The 25,267-nt window shown below is 47.2% G+C and overlaps 1 protein-coding gene across 2 annotated transcripts in view; it reads right to left on the reverse strand.

The window, feature by feature from the left end:
* Positions 1–25,267, reverse strand: part of LOC138481091 (protocadherin-20-like) — a 310,277-nt gene that overhangs the window by 177,652 nt on the left and 107,358 nt on the right. The window contains exon 3 of one of the 2 annotated variants that reach the window (XR_011274190.1): positions 2,787–3,424. The exons of the other annotated variant lie outside the window; for it this stretch is intronic. The gene's annotated coding sequence lies outside the window, so the exon portion shown is untranslated. Of the gene's footprint in view, positions 1–2,786; positions 3,425–25,267 lie in introns of those variants that run through there. 2 annotated transcript variants of the gene reach the window in all.

Genomic DNA, 25,267 nt, shown 5'->3' on the forward strand with positions numbered 1-25,267 from the left:
GACTAGATTTGCACTCTGGAAAACGATATGGGCCACATTGAAAGCATGCAATTTTCACAGGGATCAAAAAAGAGGGAATGGGCCTCACAAATGTTAGGGAAATTCTGGAATCCAAGCTGGAATCTGGAATCCAAGCGGGTGGCAGGTATTAATGTAAACTAAGGACAAACACTTTCCAGCCCAATCACAGAACAACCCATACTACATTACACATGGGTAATCCATGTCTCAAAGCATCAACTAAAAGGAGAGTCCATACTATAAAAGCCATTGACTCAAAGAGTGTAAATTATTTGAGAAGGAGTGAGAACAGTGGTTGGGGGAGATTGGGAAGCTAAAGTTCTTTTGAGTGTAGTGCTGGGGAGGAAAGAGTTGGAGGGAGGAAGTTCTCCTGGAAGAGAACTGAGACCATCTGGAGAAGGCATATTTAGGAAGTTGGAGAGAGAGAGTATAGTGGAGGGTAGATGCAGTCTAAGCAATATCGAGAGAGAGGGGTAGAGGATGTTTTGGAGGGAGAGTATTCAAGAGGTTGGAATGACACTAGGAATGAAATTAGGTATCAGTGGGAGAGATAGTTGTTGAGAAGGCTAGCAAGGAAGATAATTATTTGGAGAGAAAGAGTCCAGAAGGTTGGAGGAGGAATGTGCAGTCATAACCAGAAAAGAGGATAGAGAAAATCTAGAGGGGCAGAAAACGTTGCAAGACCTAAGGCGTCGGGAACAGCTGGCCCCGCTATTAGACCAGGGACATTCCTGTTGTGTAGGTCAACCTAGGATGCATTTGAGAGGTGGGAGGGTGTACGAGATTGTGCAAACTCACTTAGGTACAGGTAGGCTATGACAGGTGTATCTGGTGGAGTGTACCCCACGGACTAATAGAATTGATAGAGGTGACAGCCACCTCTGCAAGCCTATTCCTGATTCCCAGGGAAAATGACTCAGCGATAAGGAACATCCATTTCTTTCTCAAACATCTGGGATGCAACATCAGGTTTCTCCAAGCCTCAAATGTGTTAGCCTCTGAGTACCCATACCCTCGACTCTGTTCAAGTGTGTTCAAAAACACAGCTTTCTTTGATACTGTGTGATAATTGAGAATCTTCCTGCCATTTTTAAAGTAAGATAGATTATCATGTCAAGAATCACATCCCTGAGTCGGCTTCGTTGTGCTTTCCATTCTTGATGCATATGACACCAGTGAGCACAGCAAGAATGCAATCCTTCCGTACAAGGAAGTAAAGTGTAGTTAATGAACACAGTAAGGTCAAGCGTCAGTATGTTCACTTCATTATGACTGCGAAGCACAGTAATGTCAGATGTGATTATAACACCATCCTGGAATACGTTTAACATCCAATCTGTCTAAGTTTAACTGAAAAGCCTGATTACTTTATTTCCAGGTATCACAGCAAAACCGTATTTAGCTTGGCCCAGTTAGCACATAATGTTCAGAAATCACTTTGGCCAGCTGATACAGCAATTCTGCATTCTGCGGTGCTAAATTTGCACAGTCAGGCCTGATTCTGTTATGCCTACTTAGCACTGTAAGGTCAAACCCCATTAGCCCAAAATAGATAAGACCACGTTCAGGAAGGTGTATTCGGGACCATGAACAACATCCTTTAACCTGATTTTGCACAATCAGGCCTGATTCCTTTACGCCTACTATGCCCAATAAGGCCACAGGCAACTATGGATAGTATCCCGATTTTAACAACAAAGATTGATCCCATTAAACCCAGATGGCTTAATTTCAGTCATTAATGTCTTCAGTGAAGAGCTGAAAACCCCCAGGGCTATTATGGCAATCAGCAGATGCCTTATTATCACTTCAAGGTTAGATTACATTAGGCCCATTTTGCATTGCAAGACCGGATTCCAAGTCATAGAATTCAATTTTGCAACCTCTGAACAATTAAAGGATGAATAGGCACTGCAATAGTTTAAACTTTTGAAGTGCAGACCTGCCTCAAGTCTGAGGAACGGTTAACCAGTGAGATGTCGGCCCGCTAAATCACTAATAAAATTTCGCAGGGTTGCAAGTGTAATACGTGTATTAGCCATGTTGCACAATTTAGCCAGCAAAGAATCAGGAAAAAAAACATGCACCCAGATTTGATGGTCGATCATTAATATGTGTATTTTAATTGCTTGTAAAGCAAACACTGAAACATTAATGGTTGTGTCTTGTTACTATGAACAAGAGATGGTATGCGCAAGAACAGAGAACAGCAGTGTGAGGCACAGTAAAGCCTTAAGGATTAATTCTTCATTGGTTGAACTGTCAGGTTTTTAGTCGTGTACTGAGCATTAGTAGTAGCAAGGCTGCTGCTTGGATAGTAATAGTGATTACTAGAGCAGGTGCTACAACAGGGAACCACGAGGCATCACTGCCTGAGGGAAAGGTGGACTCCCCCTGACATTCATGCATAGGAGGTAGAGGAAAGGTTTCTCAGGTACAAGTATTTGATTAGGTGTTGACGCGTTTCTGTACGGTTGCAGGCAGCATCACAGAGAAAGCATTTGAAAGCAGTGTGCACGTGATGCCTTTTCTTTCAGGAACGGTGAAATGAGTATCTACTTATGAATACCAGTGATGACCACCAGAGGCCGTTTGGGTTTTGGTAGGTCGAAATATTGGTGCAAATGACTTTGGCTTAATGAAGGGGGGAGTTATTGAGCGAGCCCACCACTGCAGCATGATTCTAATACTGGATCAAGAGGATTTTTATTAAATAGATGCATTTAGATCATGCTTAGTTCAGCCTCCCAAAGTACACCTGAGGATTATATAGTCTATGATAACGAAGACTGGGGAACCAAGAAATTAGGTTGACCTTTTCACCATGGAGTATTTCTCCTTTGTCGCGTTTCAGCTTCACGCAATGCATCCAGTCCTGGAAATCAAAAGAACCTTCATGCTGTGATTCACATCATTATTAACTTGCAGAAATATTTGAGTGTTATCTGTGCAAGAGTGGAAATGAATGTTGTAGTTATGTATGCAGTGCATGAGCACCTTCATGAACAAAACTGGAGAGGAGGGACACCCCACTGACACCGCTCAGGTGTCAAGTCCCTCTCATGGGCCTGTTGGGTGGTGGGATGCACCACGCCTCTTGCACGCTGCCAGCAGCTGGTTACCCCACCACATCCACATTGGCTGGCTGTTGCGGGGCAGTTGCAGGTGCCAGGGGTGCAGTTCCAGTGGCTGTGTCCTCATCACCGTCAATGGGTGCAGTGCTTGCGATGGCACTGGTAGTTTTGATAGAGCTGGACCCTGATGTCGCTTGCCATTCCCTTCTCCCTGCCCTTCCCATCGCTGGCTGGTTCTGGGGTTGTGGTTGATGGTGTGGACCTGGAGGCCTGGCCAATGGAGGCTGATGACCCTTCATCCTCCTCATCCCCCTGGGTTGGCGGAGACCCTGTTGAGTGAACAATGACATGCTGTCAGTCAACATGCATACTGATACGTTGGCCTGCTTGTCACACATGCTACACGGTTGAGGGACTCCCCACCCCACACACATGTAGATTGTAGTGCATGGCCATCTGCAGGCCATTGCCTTTGACCAGAGCAAGAAGGGTTTAGTGGCTCCTGAGGGTGTACACCCCATTGACAGGTGTACTTTTCCACTCAAACTGCCCTGGTGGCCATCTCATGAGGTGGGTTGGATTGTCCACTATGGCACTTGGCCTTACTTAGCACACATGGTTGTTGCACAGGGCTGACCATAGCTGTGACGCCACCTGGGGCAATAAAACAGGGACAGTTGTGCCCTCCCTTGGGGTCATGGGAGAGGGGATGACTGGGAACCTAACATTGGCACTGCATTTCAGTGTTTGACTCCCGGTTTCCCGTGCTAGAGCGGTAAGTACAACACTTCAATAGGGTGCTGTTGCTACACCAACATTGGGCTGCTGACCCATGCTGGTCTGGCATCAGCACCCTATTGTGATGGCATGCACCCTGCTTCCGTTCTGGAATGCCCAGCACCAGCATTAGAGCGGGGCACATTTCCTTCCAATTTGGTGCATTCACCCACCACACAAGCTTGCAGAAGCCCTTAAATGATTCCCATGAGATGCTGTGGCAGGGTGGCCTACGGGGGGGCTGATGTTGCACCTTGGCCCTGAAACCAAACCTGGTGGTGCACATGGTTGCATGTGCACCCATGCACATTCATACTGTTCTGCATGGTTACATGCACAGTTGCCCACCTACCCCTGCATACAGTGATGGCATTGGCCCTGGCAGTGCATGGAGAATAGTGATTTAGGTCACACCCACACCCCAGTGGTTTAGCAGAGTAACGGGGGGTTCAGACTCACCAGATTAGACCTGGTTGTTAGCTCCGTCCTCAGCTCCACCAACTCCCTCGATTCCCTCAAAGTCCTGGATGGAGCAGGCCTTCTCCTCCCACGGAATGAGGCACTCTGTGGTGCCGCCTCCAGTTGCCAGTGACTCCTGCCGCTGTTTTGACAGGAGGCTGTGTACCCTGAACTTGATTTTATTCCACCTCATAAAAGAGCCCTCCCGATCCTGGGGGACTGTGCCCACAGGGGACACATTCTGAGAGATGGATGCCCGGATTGTTGAGGTGCGCTGGCCTGAGGTTTTCCTGTTGTGGATGACATACATTTCATATCCATGTGCCACCACTTCAACAGTGAGGATCTCCAGCTTTCTGAGCCTGTGTTCCGACCCCTTGGCTTTGGCACTGTCCTGTGACAAGGTTCCTGTATCCTGCTACTGTGGATGACTACAGAAAAAACGTGGATTGAGACTGGATTGTGTTTTCAAAATGGTCACCACTGTGCTTCACATTCCGGTGGAGTTATGGCTGATTGCATGGCGGTAACAGTAATTCCGCTGAATGCTGGTGGATTTACTGTCAGGGAGGCCTGTTTTGGTGGTAATTACCATCTCTGTCGATGGTGTGTGTGTATGTGGTCATTGATAGGTTGTAATGCAGTGGTAATTCCGCCAGACAGCACAGTGGTAACAGTAATTCTGGTGGGTGGAATCATTGCTGTATTAGTGCCAAACTCGTAATGACCCGGTGTATCCCAAACCCAAGCTAAAGGCATGACCATTTCCTGATGGTAAATTCAATTCCAATAAGGCTATGGGGGGTAGAAAAGGAACCCTAGGCACTGACAAAATTGTTCATGGTCAGAATTCACAAATGCAGTACACGAACACACCGCATATCCCAACAAGCTCTAAAATGCAGCAGAGTGTACACATGTAGATCATATACAATATGCACTGCCTAGATGTAGAGATAGGGTTAACAATTCACAACAGGGCCTAGAGTGCCACCAACATTCAGAACAGTGTTAGGCTTATAATTACAGACCCATTATATTCCTTGAAATAAATACATATACGAACACAGCCATCAGCGTAAAAGCAATCAACAACATGTCCATGGTGTAATGCAGTGATTTTAGAGTCTGTAGAAAATCAGGATAGTAGGCTAACATTCTAGTCTTTGGAGAACTAACAGAGCTAATATTTGAATCTTTGGAGAACTATAGGTATCCTAAGGAGACCCAGGAAATGGTAGCCTTTCAGGTAAGTACCTTACGAAGTCACTTTGGTGTAGTTTAAACGTTTTAGAAAAGGGCCCGATAGGATATATATGACATAGTGCATAGGTAGAAATGTGGTTATGGTAAAAATGTAGTTAAGATCCTGTTGTGGCACCGAACTGCAAGCCAAGCTCAGGCCCCTACACAAGCTCGGCAACAAAGCAGGGGTAACAGCACACTCCGTGCCAGCCTAGAGCACCATGTATGCACACTGCGTGTGATGATCATGCTGCTAAAGTGGCATGCCACTCACTTCACTAGGTGAACAATGCAAGCATATATTTGAATCAACCCTTAAATCTTTCAAATAGCATAAAAACAAGGGGGCTGTGCCATGCCCCTGATTCCTAGCATGCAAATGTACCAGCCAACTGAGTGCGTGGCCAAAAGAAAACTTATTCATGCTGGCTTTGGAATGTATGCAAGTATCCCCATGTACACACATTGTCTTGTTGACTTTTCCTTAATGCCACCATAAAATCTACTGCCAATGGAAGAAAAGATGTTTTTTCTCCTGCACAAATGCTTGACCAACCACTGCACCACCATATAAGAATACCGTTCATGTTGCCTTTGCGCTCAACAGCAGTTACACATGTTTCAGTAAGGAAACATGTCCTTGTTTGGCTCCAGAAAAACCTTCACGCACGACCAACGCTCAAAATGTTGACTTTGCCATTAACACCATCAAAACACACAATGCCACAGTAAGTACACATGTACTTGCACAAGTGCCCCCACCTACCCCATGTAAGTACACCCATCATACTGGCCTCCCCCCTTATATGAGTAAAAATTGCAAGTCTAAGCGAGTAATAACACAACCCATGCATGCATTATCATAGATACCCAGCAGAAAATGCACCCAAATACCAGTATAGCCAGGAAATAAAACTCATCATGCTTGCTTTTTCAAAGATGTCATTAAAAATATCATGACACAATATGAAATGGCTATACAGGAGGCACCAAAATGTCATTCAAGCCATGCAAAAGCATGTATCATGTTTTAATTATCATGTTTGGATGCCTATTAAAACTGGCATGCCACAGTACGAAAGGGCTAGGCTGGCTGCAACAAAATTCCATTCTAGCAAAATAATAACACGTATGCTGCTTTATTATGAATGCTCAGTAAACAATGCCATGCCACATTAAGAAATGGCTAGAATGGCTGCCCCAAAATGCCAGTCTAGCCACATAATAACATATATCATGCTTGCTTTATCACGGTAAGGAGAATGGCAGATTAGCAAGAGAGGTCCCCCTGCTCCCTCTCCCATGAGCCTCTCACACCCTGCCTCCACTCAATCAGCTCCTCAGCAGCTGACCCAGATAAATTGCATCAGCTGAGTATGGAAACATAACTAAGGGAACAATTCATAGAATCCAGCACAGAAATAGCACAAGCGCCGCACGCCGAGAAGGAGCATGTGCCACGCGTGCACCAGCTGTGGTGCAAACCAGCAATTGTGCGGCACACGTATTCATGAATTTTTCGAGGAATCAGTAGCCGTGGCGCAATGAACATCAAGGAGCGCCAATAATCCCCCCAACACACCCCTGTGTGCAGGAAAAAGCCAGTGAAATGCCCAATATGGCACAAGGCACAGCGGCATCCGTGGAGCACACAGCCCCCCCATCGTAATCATGTGAAAAATCAGAGCGTACCCTGGTCGCACCAGCCAAATCGCGTGGAAAGGCCTGCGTGTACTTCGTCCGCACCCCAGCGTAATCACGTATGTTAGGCGGAAACCTGTGCAGTTCCCTCTGGGACCACTGCAAAAGATTTAGGACTACAGGTGTTTGGCAGTAAACCCACTTGGTAGCAGTCTGTACCACACAGATTGATTCACTTGGTAGCTGTGGCTGAGCAGTCAGACTTCCCTCAAGAAGAGTTAGGCAGTATGTGGAGTATAAAATATAAGGCAATCTACACAGTAGAACAAGGAAACACGGAACAAGGCTTCGGTGTAAAGATATAAAGGTATTTATTTATAACAACACATCTATAGAAAACACTCTGGCACTAATACGGCAAACAACTTCAATCACAATTACTATACGAAGAAAAATATCACTCCCCCTAACAATAGTTCAACAAGTCTACGTTCACCGGCATCACTTATTTGCAGGGTGTATGCTTTAACCTAGATGGCACTCTAGTATTCGTTAGGGCGGGAGAGAAAAATAAGGCAGGTTATGAAATCAACTCGGTACCAATACTTTACGGACAAATGCAAGGCAAGTAAGGCAGGGTCTACTGCAGATCACAAAGTTCAGAGGCCAGGCCCACTCGGAGAGAGGCAAGGCGATATGTCCCAAAAAGTGTCTCAGTGGAAATGCGCTTTGAGTCTTTATCGCAAATTGTTATGGAAAGATTGGACCAGTTCAGAACAACACGTTAAAGAAAGCTTGGAGGCGACCCAATGGAAAGGCGAGGATTAAGACACCTCACTCTATCCGGAAGAAAGGGAAGCCAGTGGACACGGTACCTTGTTTGTGGAGAGACAGCTCCGGCGGGGGCAGTTGTTCCTGGTGGTGGATGCACGTCAAGTCTTTGCCAAGAGTAGAGATGATCTCGTCGTCGAAGAAAAGTGAAGTCCGGTGCACCACCAGGGAAGAGACCAGCCGTGGAGTGCTCCGTCACAAGGCACCACCTTTTGGTCGCGGTGCAGGGGTAGTGGCTATCCGGTTGCCGAGGTGCTCTGCACGGGCAATTCGACCACTGTGTCCTGGAGCGAAGAAAAAGCAAAGGGGGACTGGTTGTTCCCACCAGTCAGGGGAAGAGACTCTCCGGCAGGGAGATCTCCTCTGTCGTCGGGAAGTGGTGAGTCGGTTCTGCAGGGCTCCACCGGAGGTGTCGTCGTTGCAGGTCGGCTCAGCTTTACCCTCATCGGATTCTTAGGTCCTGTGGCGACTTCTGAAGATCCAGTCCCAAAACCCCCATTCATTCAGCCTAGCTGTCAATCAAAACACGCTAAGTGGTGAGCGGGGTGGCTCACCACTTGGGCCAATCATACCAGAGTGCAACCGGAGTTGGCAAGGCAACTCAGTCCAGGGTGCCTAAACCCCCTCCCACACCCCCTGTGGTAACCCAGACAGAATGGCACCACTTTGGAGGGTTACTGTACAGAAGCCCGCCAAAAGTGGAACAAAGGGCTCAACCTTTGGTTTAGGAGTCACAGAGACGAACACAGAAGCCATTTTTAAAAACTGAGTTCTGGCAGAAAATACCATCCGATAGACTTATTTAAGATAAGTAAACCGGTGGTATGTTAGAGATTAACGAGTAAAAGTATTAACCTCCAACAATGGGAAGAATCCCATAGGGTTATATTCGGGGTCGAATATAACAAGTAGTTTTCACTGCCACCAGCCAAAACTCGACGAGGGGGGACGGGACAGTGCCCCCTCGAATAACAGACCCAGGAGTAATCGAATTACCCTTACTAGTACGTCCACAATAGGATGGTTTGTACTAGTTCTGTTAGTAAATTTAGGTCTAGTAAAGCCAATGGTGACTTTACATGCCCGGGGAGACAGTAGTCAGTCCCCGGGTATGGAGTCTATGATGGAGGTCCGCTAGGACGCCCCAGTGCTACGGCACGGAGGGTGCGTTGTAACACACATAGTAAAACATATGAGACCCCGTGGAGTAAAAGACCCCATAGCCCATAGAACACATTGACATTCAAAGGAATTACACAAATTCATGTCCAAGAGTGGGAGAAAAAGAGTCTCACTCTTGGCAGGATGGAAAAAACAAACTCCAGAAATCCAGCAAAGCTGCTGGGGGACTCACTAGGTTAGGAAATTCAGCCGAAACAGAGAATTCTCCCTAACAACGTACACCGATCGCACCAGCCAAAATGCGTGGAAAGGCCAGCGCGTACTCCATCCGCACCCCAGTGTAATTGTGTACCCAGCGTTACACGCACAACTCCCTTGGAAGCAAACGCTTCCTCACTGGACAGCCAGACACCAGCAACCATCACCCATGACCACCCCGCAGGCAGCCCACACCACATGGCCCCCCCATCACCCGTGACCATACCCTGCAGGCAGCCCAAACCACATGGGACCCCATCACCTGTAACCATACCCCGCAGGCAGCCCACACCACATGCATCCCCCCACATCACCCATGTCCATACCCCTCAGGCAGCCCACACCACATGGGACCCCATCACCTGTAACCATACCCCGCAGGCAGCCCACACCACATGCATCCCCCCACATCACCCATGTCCATACCCCTCAGGCAGCCAATACAACATGGGACCCCCCCACCACCCATGACCATGCCCCGCAGGCAGACCACACCACATGTGACCCACCCATCGCCTGTCTCTATACCCCGCAGGCAGCCCACACCACATAGCCCCTCATCACCTGTGACCATACCCCACAGGCAGCCCACACCACATTGGACCCCCATCACCTGTGACCATACCCTGCAGGCAGCCCACACCACATGGGACCCCCATCACCCATGACCATATACTGCAGGCAGCCCACACCACATGGGACCCCCATCAACTGTGACCATACCCTGCAGGCCGCTCACACCACATGGCCCCCATCACCCGTGACCATACCCCACAGGCATCCCACACCACATGGAGCCCCCCATCACCCATGACCATACTCCAGAGGCAGCCCACACCACATGGGACCCCCCATCGCCTGTGACCATACCCCGTAGGCAGCCCACACCACATGGGAACTCCCATCACCTGTGACCATACCCCACAGACCTCCCACACCACAAGGTCCCCCCATCACCTATGTCCATACCCCGCAGGCATCCCACACCACATGGGATCCCTCATCACCTGTTACCATACCCCGCAGGTAGCCGACACCAAATGTGACCCCATCACCTGTGACCAGACTCCCATCACCGTGTCCATACCCCGCAGACAGCCCACACCACATGGCTCCCCCATCCCCCATCACCGGTGCCATACCCCGCAGACAGCTCACACCACATGGCCCGCCCCATCACCCGTGCCACACCCCGCAGGCATCCCACACCACATGGAGCCCCCCATCACCCATGACCATACTCCAGAGGCAGCCCACACCACATGGGACCCCCCATCGCCTGTGACCATACCCCGTAGGCAGCCCACACCACATGGGAACTCCCATCACCTGTGACCATACCCCACAGACCTCCCACACCACAAGGTCCCCTTCATCACCTATGTCCATACCCCGCAGGCATCCCACACCACATGGGATCCCTCATCACCTGTTACCATACCCCGCAGGTAGCCCACACCAAATGTGACCCCATCACCTGTGACCAGACCCCGCAGGCAGCCCACACACATAGTCCCCCATCACCCGTGTCCATACCCCGCAGACAGCCCACACCACATGGCTCCCCCATCCCCCATCACCGGTGCCATACCCCGCAGACAGCTCACACCACATGGCCCGCCCCATCACCCGTGCCACACCCCGCAGGCAGCCCACACCACATGGCCCCCCATCACCCGTATCCATACCCCCGCAGGCAGCCCACACCACATGGTATCCCCCATCACCCGTAACCATACCCCGCAGGTAGCCCACACCACATGGGACCCCCCATCACCCGTGTCCATACCCTGCTGGCAGGCCCCACCTCATGTAGTCCCCCCCACCTGTGATGGCAACCTGCTGGAAGGCCACTCCTCATGTTGTCCCCGCCTATCTGTAACGGCAACCTGCAGACAGACTCTGTCTCATGTTGTCCCCCCCACCTGTGACAGCAACGTGCAGGCAGGCCCCACCACATATCCGCACCCTCAACCCCCAACACACTGTGGACCGATAGACATAAATGCAGCAGATGTGAAATTAAATGCCACCACATGCTGCACACTCAAAGTGCACCTTAACACACATCCAATGGTCATGCACACCACAACATGCCACATGCCATTGGAAGTAAAAAATGACACATTCATGCATGTGTGCACAAACATGAGCAACAGAGGCCAACGTCATGGACATAGAACAGAGTGAGCAAGAGTGAATTTTGTCCGAAACCATCGAGACCAGACACCACTTTGATTTTCAATCAAAATATATATTTTTAAAAACAGTATTGAAGTCATACTCATATAAAACAAATACATGAAACCAGAATCAAATGAACCAATAAATAAAACATCATCCAAAAAAAGAAAAAAAAATCTAAGTCAAACAAGTTAAGGTGAAAGCAAATATATGGTCCATGTCCATAAGTAGTTCAAAATGAAAGCACAAATAAAAAGAACACCATGACTCCATGGTGAAATGAAGATAATCCTTGGAAAAGAGAACTATGTACAAAAAACAAGGGTCCATTGTCCCAAACCATGTCCAAAAATGATGACGAATAAAAACAACAAAGAACTATATACAAAACGTGGAGTAATGTCCAAAACTCCAAAAAAAGAAATAGCAAAAGGAAACTTACACCTGAAGAAATATGTTCAATGGCAGCGGGCTAGTCCTTTGACTCACCATTTCCCCCGAAGGTCTCGGACAGGCATCATCGAACTCTGCATCAATTTCCAATAGGTGGGCCTCTGCTCTCCCCTCGAGGGCATGCAGGCACTCCAACATGCTCCTCTCAAACTCCCTGCAAGACTCCTCAAGGAACTCGACCCGCCTTTCTGCCCGACACAGGGTATTCTCCGCCCTGGACATTGTAAATCGTGCCCCCTGTGCCCTCTGCCGCTCTGCTCTGATCTGCTGGCCAAATTGCCCCAACACGGAAGACATCCTTGTTGAAAGGTCCAAGTGTGCTTCCTGCTCGATGGCTGATACCTGGCTCTCCTCCATTGGAAGCTCTGAGTCCTGTCGCCTCATACGCTGAGCCTGCTGCTGCCAAATAGCCCGGTGCCTGCATCTCCGGGATGATAATAACCCCTGGGGCTGTCGTGCATGTGCCCTGCTGCTTGGTGCCTGTTCTTCCACCATTGCCACATGTCCTGTCACAGGCTGGATCTCTGTGGTGACCATGTCTGCTGATCCTCCTTTGACTCCTGACTATGGTAGGGATGTGGTCTCCATCAGACTGGCTGCCGGGGTTGGGACAAGTGCACATGGGGCCCTGGTGGTATCTGGGCTGGAAGATGGCAGGGAGGCCGACTGGCATACAGAGGAGGCAGACGAGGAGGGAGGTCACATAAGTGGCCATCCCATGCACCCATTGCAATACCAGGAACTTCGCTAGCCAGTTAATGAGACAGCAGACCTCCTTGTGATGTTGTGGAGGCCGCATATTGGAAGCCTGCACATAATCATGAATGGAGTCTGCCCGCCTCATGATACCGGCTAGCACAGGTTCCACACTGTACTGAATGGTGACATCCGCAGGCATTGGTGTTTCCGTCTGGCTGGAAACATCTACTGCCTGCGGATGGGTCTGGCCTGGGGCATGCTTGCAGGTGCATATTGGTGCAGTCGCAGTGCAAGGGACAGGATTAACCACAGGCACCTCCACGGCGGCCTGCACTACCTCCGGCCACTGACCTTGGACTTCACCAATCACATCTACATCATCACCCCCCGCTGGGCCACATGGGCTGGGCTGATGTGGCCTCCGCCTCCTCTGCCTCCCCCTCCAACCTGGATGCCCCCCCACTTTCTTCCGCAGTGTAATGCCCTTGTGCAGGCTCACCTGCCCTCCCACTGCTGAGGAGTCCTCCAAAGACTTCACTCTCTCAGACGTACCCTCTGCAGCTGCGGCCGTTGACATGGACGCGGCACCAGTCTCCTCATTCCAGGAAGATGACAGTACCTGGGAGGCAGACTGGGCCTTGAGTCTATGCCTGGTGGAGGCATCCCTGCTGGTGTGTTCCACAGCATATTTTCTGCCCTCTTCTTCCATTGTCGCGGTGGATAGAGAAACATAGAAGACACACATCAGGGTACTGAATATATGTGTGTGTGTCACAATGCAAATGTATGTCAGTGGCACTGTCGAAGGTCACAGCCATCATCACTGACCACTACACACAGGGAAGTGCCATTCACACACATGCACAATCATGTCTGTCATTCACAACAACCATTCACATCCTTGGACAAGGCACTGCCAGCTAATCAGAATTGTGCATTCAGCTCACACGCATCATGGGAAATACACATCTGATTCACACACATTACCTGACAGTCATGAGCCATGTCATGGAGCTATCATTCAGAGTACACTCGAGGTCAAATTGGCAGCATGAGGCACTAACACAATCAAAAGCCCAAGTAACATATATCACAGGGTGTTGCCCAGTCACACACTCACTACTCAGACGCATGCACATGTACACCATGCATGTCCATGAAGTTCGCCCAAAGCACCCATGTGTCACACCTCTGACATGCCCCAGTTCAGACTCAGGGATGCAAACATGTGCGCGTTGTTACATACTGGGGCGCATCACGCATTTCAACACAGAAACCATTGATGTGGCACACGCTTCAATGGACTCACATGCAGCTGTGACTGGGACATGCACACAGATATCTGTACAGGAGGCATGCCAGACATGAGGCCAAGTTGGACACTCAAACCGCACATCAACATGCACTATGGTGGACAATAACACATGGACACTTACCAGTCGACTCCAAGCACCAACTCCAAGACCTGGGAGTGCAGCGCTGGGCAGAAGCGCTCTAGCCCCACATCTCATTGGTGGTCAACTGGCCCCGGCACCCCTTTGGTCATCACCAGCCCTGATAAGGTGCCGGGCATTGCTGAGGGTCCTGGACTTGAAGTATTCCCAGCGCTAATGGACATTTTGGTAGTTGCGGGGTGCCACTCCCTCTGAGTTGATGTCACCCACGATGTCCGCCCAGATCTTCTTCCGTCTTTCATTGCAGACTTGCGATGGTCCAGGGAAGAGGGCATTATAATGCTCCAGGACTAGTTCCACCAGGATGCCAACTTCCCTGGGTGAGAAGCTGACAGCCCTCTGCCTCTCTGCCAGGCAGGTGTGGGTGGGCTTTGGAGCAGTAGTATGGCAGTTGGAAGTCCTCAGTATCAGCAGAGGTGGTCACGATGACAAGATCACTGGCAATGGCTGATGAGCACGTACAAAAATGCAGGCACAGGGGCAGCAGGCACACAGAGTGGGCAGGCAGCAGCAGATGGCTTGTAGGAGGCAGCTCCGGGCACATAGAGGCAGGTACATTGGCTGGTAGGCAGAAGTGTGGGTCTTCTGTGTTACCTGCGTGTCAAGCCAGAAACAGAGTGACTCCGCACGTGCGGAAACAGCGCGTTAGCATGGAATCAGAGGAAAGGCCCTAAACGTGTAAGTTACATAACACGTGCTGTACGTTGGGCATTGCAGTTCAGTATCGGGATAAAGGTGTGCGTAGGACAACAGTGCAATGTACATGCTTTTCGTGTAGATGGACGCGTGCACTTCAGAGTTTTTTGGGGTTACACGTGATTAGTTCATCACTGTGGCAGTGTGTACTTATTGTTTTGGCGGGGACGTGCATGTAATTGTTTTTTTTTCCTACGAGACAGATGGTGAGTCGCGCAGGCATTTTTCATTCTGTCGTTGCCTCTGTGTGTTACGTACCCCATTTTCGAGGTCATAGTACCCTACATGGTCCTTGCCTGTAAGTTGCCAACACCATCTCCATGGGTCACAGGGCAGCATCGTCATCTGCTGTACAGACCAGCCATGGCCATGAGAGTGTGGTGGCAACTGCAGATTCTACCACCCAGGGTCAGGGTCAGCCTGCCAGGACTGTCATGGTCCAGGCACAGTTCCACAGAGACCTATGCACAAATGTCCTTGTTAGTAAGGGCAAGAGATGTGCAGCGCAGGGTTATGCACCAGCACCGAGCTACAAATACCTGCTAGGGCAGCTACTGTCATGCCATCAGTGGCTGAGGCCATGCCACAGTCCACCAGTACTCCAGCCCCTACTGACCCAAGTGGCCCCAGCCACTGGGGATCAGCACGACCCTTGCAAGAAGCAAAAGTGTGTGGGAGAGGACAGAGCTCAGAACCCAAGCACTGCACAGCAGACCAACACGTTGAGTAAGAGGAGTTTCTGCGTTGAGGAACTGGACATCCTTGTGGAGTACGTGTTGGAAAAAGAGCATGACATGATTGTGCAGGTAGGGAGCTCATATACGCCTGCTCAGCGTATGGCCCACTGGCAGCATGTCACAGATCTTATTAACACCTTGGGCTATGAGAGGTGCACACCACTTGAAGGGATGAAGCATTGGAATGACCTCTGACGCAGCGCCAAAGACAAGCTGGGTTCCGCCTATGCCAATACTTTTTTGACTGTAGGTGGGCCAGCACAAGAGGACAATCAACTCACTGCACATGAAGTGATCATCAGCGATATGATTGATGTGGAGCAGGTCCAAGGCATGGGAGACCTGTCAAATTATGAGGACATGTCCGGTGAGTGTTGATGCATGTTCATCAGGTACATGTGCATGTCGCTTTGATGTAGTGTGATGATTTTCAGAAAGATGTGCCTATCTGTACATGAGTGACTGGGATGAGCCATGTGAATGTGTATTGATTTGTGTTTTTGTCAAGCTGACTGCATACAAACGATGTGCTGCACAACATGACAATCCTCATCACCACACCGGGTCACTGATTGCATGTCACTGTCTGTCAAGCATCTCTTGTGCATCTTCCTGCTCCAACCTGTGATGGTGGATGGCCTGGTAAGAGCTTGCACTACACAATCACATTCTCTCATCACTACTGTGCCGTCTCAGGGAGGTGGAGGTCACCCTGCCGGATGCACTTCCTCTGGGCTTCACTACCTTTCCTCCCCTTCCACCTGCAGATCACTGTCTGCAGAGGACAGTTCATTCCTAGGGTGGACTACTCCAAAGGCTTCTAGCGGGTTTCTGTGCTTCTACTCTCTTTTCTATGCAAGTCACCCCCGACTGTACTGTGGTGGTAGTCCTGTTCTTCTGGGGCCAGGTATCTCACTAGGACTGTGCTGTTGTCACTGCATCACAGTGCCTACGTAGGTCGATTTCAGATCCCTGTGCATTGTCCACATGGCCATATTGGTGCTGGTGCCGCTGTTCGTTAAAGTCCAGCACTGACGTTTGATTCCTTCTCATCAAATTTAATCATCCATTTCCTACTCCCTCAGCCTCAGTACATACTCATTGGTAGTTGGTTTGTGGTTCATGGCTATCTTCATCTGGGTCCTCCCCCTGGTACAGTCTCCCTACCCCAATGGAACTGGTGGTGTGCCTTCTCAGGGCATGTAGGCACTTGTGTTGCTTTCTCATGTTTTCTGCTTTCTCATCTTGTCTCACCTGCTGGAGTCTGGGATGACAGTGAGGATGAACTTGATTGAACTTGATGAATAGTGATTACCATATCCTGCCAGGTCACAGCAGTTGGACATGACTCTTGGACAGTACTCATCAAGTTGCATCTTATGAGGTCTGTCATTTCATGCCTGGCCGTGGTACCTGGCATGTGTGTATTTGGACCAGGGATATTGGTGATAGGACTGTAGGCGTCATGTGCTTATGTGTGATGTAGGTGCTAGTCATACGACCGGCAAGTTGATGGAATGCAAGTGCTTGCGATTGCGATAGATGTGCTCTGTGGCCGTAGGTGCATGTAGGGCCACATGTGTGCAATTGATGGCACCATGCATTATTGGGAATTGCGCCACCCCATAAAAATCCTGGACTATGACCTGCCTTTCTGCGAGTGTTCAGGGCATGTTAATGTGCCTGCGGACTGAGGGGTGAGCGGTCATGATTGCCAACACCTGGTGTAGGCAGCATGACTGTGTGGCCTCTGAGATGCCCACAACAATGGCAGTTGTCTGCTGAAATGACCCAGCAGCCAAAAAATGCAGGACATTGGGCCTCATTCCGAGTCTGGTGGTATTCATGGCACTATTTGTGCCATGACTACCTCCCATACAGGGTCCGACCTGGTTTAATGGGGACTTACCTGTCCATTCCGACCCTGGAGGGACCGGTAAGTCCCCATTGAATAATCCATTGCCCATTCCCATTTGAGCCCCCATAGCGCTCAATGGGAATGGGGGAAGTAGCTAATAACGGTACTGCAATTTGCGGTACCGTTATTAGCTCTCTGATCCCTTAGCGGCTCCCGCTATTGGACCTCAGAATAGGGTGCAAAGGGATTATCGGCACCAATGTCCTTAACAGTGCCCGGTATCCCTTTGCTCCCACCTCATAATGAGGCCCATTGAGTACATTTTCCAAGAGGCTCAGTGCTTGGGAGCACAGGGTGGCTGATGTGAGGTCATCTTCCCACTCTGTGACCGGTCTAATATGATATGAGTTGGAAACCTATACCTGGCATAGACCTGGTCATCAGACATCCCAAAAATGGCTGGTCCTAGGTAAAAGAATGCATGCCCTAGCTATCCTTCTCCTCCTGCCATTTCGCACGATCACTGCTGTGAAAAATGCCACATTCATTGTAGCTGTATACACGTGTTTGTTTTCGCACAGTCTTTTTATGCATTGTTATTGGTGCGCTGCCTTGCTTACGCCTTCTTTGGCATGGCAGACGTGTTTCTGGATTAGCGCATCTTTTTCCACACACCGGTGAGCCCTGTTTGATTCCATGAATACGTGTAATTGGCGTGCATGTGGGTGTTGCGTGAATTTTACTGTGGGACTTCCCACATAAGGCCTAATTTTCACTTGTTTTGCCCCATTCCACATTTTTCCGCCCCCTTTTTAGGTGACTGCACACATCGGTATGCACCTTCCCTGGGTGTCTGCGCAAGGTGTTTGTGCTGTCGCAGTGACATGCTCAGCCCGTGCGGATTCAGCACAGTTCTCAGGTAAGCCACGCGCAATGTTTTCCATGAATCACTGAACAGGCACTTGTGTGCATTTTGCACGCAAGCACCCTTTTTTCTGTGCAATTTTATTCCATGAATCGGGGCCTAAGTGTTTTATATATATACGTACCTTTTTCAGTTTTTTTTTAATTAAGCAGTCTGCAATGCTTATCCCTGAAATATGGCTCTTCGCATCATAGTCCTTCCGGAGTTCTACGTTCATTGTTCCTAAAGTTCTGCAGTTCATGAACATTTAAGCAGTTCATTGTCCCTAAACTTTCCAAACTATCAGCATTCTTGCTGACATTAGCAGCACTCACTTTTGATCTCATGCAGGTGACACAAAACAGTGCTTTTCTAGTAATGAGGGTGACGTGAAACGCTGCATGTCTCTTCAATAGTGTCCGCAATGATGTTGTTCATCACATTATGGCAAATTTCTCACAATAGTTACAGAACCTTAATTTTCCATGGAAGTTGATGAATATATGCCATCTCAACAGTACGAAGCTCACATGCTTCAGCCGTACATGTACAGGTATGGCACTTTAAACTTACACACTTCAGCCCTACATATACAGCAATTATGTTGAGGTTGCTGCTGCCTCGGATGTAGACTGGTACACCAATATTGTTGCGCAATCTCAATGCTCCAACTCAAAGTAGCTGAATCAATTAATGGGATTCATGCTTTTCTCATGGTCAGCTTTAGGTGGCTTGCTCCAGAGTTAGAAACAAGGACAATTTGTTCACACTAGCTCCTACAGAAAATACTGGCAAAATTGTCTACACAGCATTTTGTTGTATCTCTATAGTAAAATAAGCTGCCTGGTTGAAATATCCATTGCCTTTTTTTTAATGTCCCACCTTATGTATGCTTTGGGGAGTGACAATGGCCATGGTGTGGTAGTTAGGGTATTCTCTGCATGCACTTGATTGTTAGCAGGAGATCATCCTTCCATGTATCAGAATACCATATGTGTAGCCTGTGACAGCCAGTACCAGATTATACAAACAGAATAATAATTATCTTGAATACTCGGGTCAACCCAATACAGGGACCACCAACATTGGTATATGATGGCAGCTGTGTTCCTATTTCAACTATCTCGCCCTACTCCCTGCCAGCCACAATGACATGTTCAATGTCATGTCCACATTGAACTGTACAGAAATACGTCCTTGGGGTGCACAGCTTATATCGAGTATGGTGCTAGCCTCCTGCTAAGCTACAGTTATCTGAGATATTGTGCCCTCTTGGCTTCTGGCCTTTTGTCTCTTAGGAAAGTGTGAGTTTGGAATTTGGAACGCGCTTCTCTCAAATGAAACTTGAGTTGATGTTGGCTGGGTTGAGGCTGTGTATACATTAGCTCTCTTTTGCCTTCATCAAGTGTCCGACACTGCCTCCTAGAACCTATCCTTCCTATAGGTGACCAATTTCTCTGTCTCTGGTGAAAACCCAAACCCACCCATCTCACTATTAACTAGATCATTATACTTGGGCTACTTCCCAGAAGTGATCTTTCATATTGGTGACTACTTTGCTAATCATCAGAACACAGTTTTCCAAAATAGAAATAAAAACCTGTGGTTGTAAAATGATTATTGATGCAATGTTTGCAATGTTTGGTCATGGGTGAATCCCCCAAACCCATAATTCATATAGTTAAAAGGCTCTCTGCCACTTACTGCACATGAAAGTTTATTTTGTCCCTGAGCAAATGCCCAGAATCCACTCTTCCTGCAAGGGACAGATTATCTATCCTCTAGGAATCTAATTTGCCACCCATGCCTCGGGTAATATACCATGCTTTGCTCATACAGTGGGTAAGCAAACACCCAGAATATAACAGGCGACATGTAGTATTTTGTCCTTCAGACAATGGGGATACCCTATCCATCAGCCTATATGGGTGAAAGGTAGTTTGTCCATGAGGAAATCTTCATACCCTGAAAGTGAGACATATATACAAACAAACTCCTAGATCTCATCAATCTTTCAGGTTATTGTCCATGAGGATTGATGACTCCTGTTAGCTCACGCTTTCCACAGATGAACATTTAAAGATGCATTCTTTCCGAGTGAAAGGCAGTTCTTACTGGATCCATCCTTTCTACAGGTAGCAAGTCCTTTGTTCCTTCCGACAGGCTGCAACCATATTGTCACTGTACAAAGCTAATTTACTTTGCAATGGGGACTACAGAATGCATGTATTAAGTAGTGCTGCTAAATCACTCAAACATTGCAATCTTCATTGTAGATATGGGTCCCCAAAACATTGCAACAGTGGTTTGCTCCGCCGTAAGGCACATTCTGAAATCTGCATGTGTTAATCGAGAAAGGTGATCAGTGCCTAATGGAAGGAGAACACAGGGAACTTTCATAGAACCCCAATCATTCATTGACAAATGTTATCACAAAGAGGCCTGTGAAGAGCTTGTGCATGACTCATAATGTAATGCACACTGACCTGTCTACAGTTCAAATTCATCTATTGTTTGCAATTATATTTATCAAACACAAACATCAATTCAGCGTATAACTTTGAAGCCATGTGATCTAGGAACATGGGGCTGTATCGCTGTCCTCATTACATTATCTTCTATTTAATGAGTATACATTTGAATGTTCTATGTTAATTTAATGTTAATTGAACATTGTTAAAATTATACATATTTATAACTTAATGAATAAATATGCCAAATTGTCATTTCACATATACAGACACGCACCTAGGACAAAGGATTACAGTGCTCTGTATTTCATTGAGGTGGCAGGTTGGCACCATTTATCTATATGTATATATATATATACAATATATACAATATATATAAAAGAGCCTGTCAGTCTAGGTCTGCACCTCCCTATATCACCTAGCACACGCTCTGTTATGCCTCATGCTACCTAGAAAAGTATATGAGTAACTAACTGTAACCTTCACTGTATACCCGCTGTAACTATGTAATAGGACTGTATATCCTCTGTAACCCTGTAACTGAATCTACCTAAGTATACCATATGGGGCCGCTTATTGTAACCCTCAAGCAAGCCTTCTTTAAATCTCCTTATAGCGCCTCTTTGCCTCTGGGCTGTAGTGCGCTCTACAAATACTAAAATAAATAAATACATAAATAAATGTATATAAAAGTCAACATTTGTTTGATGCAGGATTTGTGATGAAACACTGTTCCTTATAAAATTCCACATTGTTTCACCAATCTGAACCAATTTTGCATAGTTGCTTGTTAGGAGCCTCCGGACAGTACTGGCTACTTGACATTTGGACACCCCACCCCTTTCCCCAGTTTTCAACACCTTCACACGTGAGATGGTTGCCTTAAATCAGCAAAACATCAATGTGGTCTTAGAAGGATCGGTCCCGACATGAGGAACAAAACTCAAGGTCCAGGCCCTAAGATGCACGGTTTCCAAGATTTTAACACCACAACTAACAGCACAATGTCAGGGTGAGGCGACAGCTGGGGAAAGAGCACGGAAGGTCTCAGTATGCAGCAGCAGACCAACTCTCACCTCCTGCAAGGTCTGTTCCGGTAAATGTCAGCCAGCCACACAGGCCCATTCTCAGGGCACATTACTACAGGCATCAAAGCACATTAAGCGATAATCAAATTGGAACAGCTACCTACAGGATAAGAGTTATCATGTCTGTCTGCAGAACCCGTTCAGAGAATGGGTACTTCTGCTAGTTGTGGTATAGAAAATATTTAGCATTTAAGAATATTAAAGCAAATTTAGCTCGCACATTCTTCTTTTTATTTGTACAGATATTAAAATCAACCAATGAAGATTAGGGAGTGTATTTGATAGGCATATCTGACAATGAGGTAAGGAAATCTAAACATTTAATCAATCAAATAGTGTGAAATAAGTGTGAGAATATGGTTCATTTTGAAAAACATGACCATACTACGAACGGGATCCTGACTCAGGAATTAGATGCTTAAAGTAAGAATAATAACTTTCCCTTGTAGATGATTGGAGCACTATACCTTATCCATGAGAGAAGATTACCTGGAACAAATTTGGTTTCAAACAATGATGTATGGAAATGGAAAATTGGATCAATCAAATAGTGTGAAATAAGTCTGAGAATATGGTTCACTTTGAAATACAGGACCATACTAGGAAGGGGATCCTGACTCTGGCATTAGATGCTTAAAGGAAGGAGAATAACGTTCCCTTATAGATGAGTGCAGATCTGGAGAACTATACCTTATCCATGAGAGAAGATTAACTGGAACAGATGTGTTTTCCAAGAAGGAAGAGAGCCTGACTGGAAGTTCTTTTGTGAAAACTCATGAGGGCCCATTTTGACTCAGTGCCAGTTATTGTCTGGATCACTCTCTGGGGTGAAAGGGAATTGGGAGGTTGTTTCCACTAGGGGCACTCCTTAAAAAATAGAATACCTTACTATTTGGTGTTAAATTTAGTAATGTAAATCATTCACTGTAAGACAATACAATACGATATTGTAGTTAACATCAGACAGAGATCCCGTTTGTGAAGTGGGAGGGGTACTCATCGTTGTGTTGTAAAGGTCCAGGTTCAATGCTACCAAGGGGGGTGCACATATTAATTGTGCAAGTAACGTGATGTCAAGAGTGACGTGTTTGTTGACATCGGGAAAGGGGACATCATCGAACGCGGCACATAGTGCATATGGGTACACAGAATCTGGTGCAGAGCAAGACGCCCCATGGGGGAATGCCCTGAAGGTTGGGGATTAGTTATGGTAATGGAGTAGATTGTATATTTTGGCCACACACTCGGAGTGCAGGGTACCTTAGGGTCGTATATGTGAACAGTACAGAAACCATTTTATTGTAGGCCACATTAGCAAAGCATTTTTGCACGCAGCTCATAATAAAAGGCTGCAGGCAGTTGCGACAGCAGGGTGTTTTTTTGAATAGTCAGTAAAGACAGTGCACAGAAATATTGCAAGACTGTAAGTTTCCCATGAGAATGCATTCCAAGCAAAGTCGCTCCAGGAGATACTTTTGAGGCCAACGAGGTAGCACATGGGTGTGCGAGAAGATTTGACAGAGACATAGAAATTAAACATTGTTCATCAAAATCCAGCCACATTGTGGCATAATTATTTAAGAATACACTGAGCAGCAAGACATGAGAAGGGAGCTGGGGAGGCTAGAACAAAGGGTTAGGAGTTATGGGGTGCAGAACAGGGAGCCAATCGGGAGAGAGGTTTAGGTGTCGCTATGAATCAAAATTGCCCAGTGTCCTTGCTGCTGTCAGCGGGGAACATCATTGGTCAGACTTGGTGTGATTATCTCACCAATTGCCATATCAAGATGGACTGTCCAATCTGTATGCAGCAATTAATCCATTTTTAGCTTGGGCATTGCCAACCAATGGCAAACACACGTTTTTGACAGATCAGCACCATCACGTAATTTTGGGGAGGTATGGGAAGGTTTATGACATCACGAGGTGTGTTGATATCATTTCAGCCAAAAGGTGTTTGCCACAATCCTGGAGACATGGGCTGGGTGGGCAGAGAGCAGTTCGAAGCGCACTAATGAGGAGGCCCAGCAGATGTCAAGTTTACAAATGTCTGCTTGGTCCTGATCGCGGCCCGCTCTCCTTGAGAGGTGCAGGCCGTGGGGGAAGATGAAGCGTCAAGAGGACTCAAGGATCTCTAGAGCAAATGAGTGTACCCTTGCATTAACATACAGTGCCATGCATGTAAGCACGCTGTGGGATCTTATGGTGTATTGGATGCATCCTGCATTGGGGAGTATGATCGGCAGTACTAGTCACAGACATTATTTTTTCCCCCTTTCACAGGGAGAGGCTGTGTGGCAGGCACATCTTGGTTGAACTGAGGAGCGTATAGACGGTGGCAGACTGCTATTACATAGAGGTGGTGTGCAGCTCAGGCAATTGTATAGTTGCATAATGTTTTCTTTTGGGGATTGAGAAAAGAGATTATTGAGGATCGTCTTTGGTAGAGTAGAATTATTGTGGTATATTGCATTGGCCGAGATGGAAGGGCTGGCACAATATGCTGTAAATAGAAGGTCTTAGAGTTTGTTTGAGCAGTGTGGTAGCCCTAGGAGGAGGAGGTTCCAGGTAGTTGTAAAATAAAATAGATGTATTGGTAGTTAGAAGTATGTAGGCCTGTGAAGAGGGACATTATGTTTGATAGAATAATTGTGTGGACCTGTGGAGAGTGCCACTGAGAGTTGTTTTGGTATTTTTGATGTTGAATTGAAGTGGGAGGTGTGGGTTGTTGAGTGAGGGGGTCTAAGAGGTATGTTTTGTTACTATTTTTTTGGAGCCTTTTACAAGTGAATTAATTTTGATTGGCTTGTTTTATTTATTTATTTATTTTTAATATTTTTTTATTGTGTATACAGTTTAAAAGAACTTGTACACATACATATCTCAAAAGAAAAATAGTATAGACTAAACATACAACAAATTCAATTCACATTATAAAAACAATCACAAATCTAGCTCATAAAAGAAGAGATTAATACATCTCAATAAGATCAGCAGGTAAATTAAAAGAAAAAAAAGAAAACAAAAAGAAAGAAAGAAGAAAAAGTCAAAAGTAATGGTAAAAGGGCAAAATAATAAGCATAACATTAAAATAATCCTAGGGAAAATGATAGGGGAAAAACCTCAAGTCAGCAGATGAAGCAGATCTACCATATCAGAAGAATACGTTTTAAAGTTCCACCAGCAGTTTAACATCATCTTCAAATGTTCACAGGAGCTTATCTGCACATTTCCATACCTGCGCTATAGCAATGATCCTACTGCGGCTATGGCCAGACATGCATCACAACGAAAA

Source organism: Ambystoma mexicanum, chromosome 5p, assembly GCF_040938575.1.
Source record: "Ambystoma mexicanum isolate Mex_15411 chromosome 5p, UKY_AmexF1_1, whole genome shotgun sequence".
Classification (NCBI taxonomy): Eukaryota; Metazoa; Chordata; class Amphibia; order Caudata; family Ambystomatidae; genus Ambystoma; species Ambystoma mexicanum.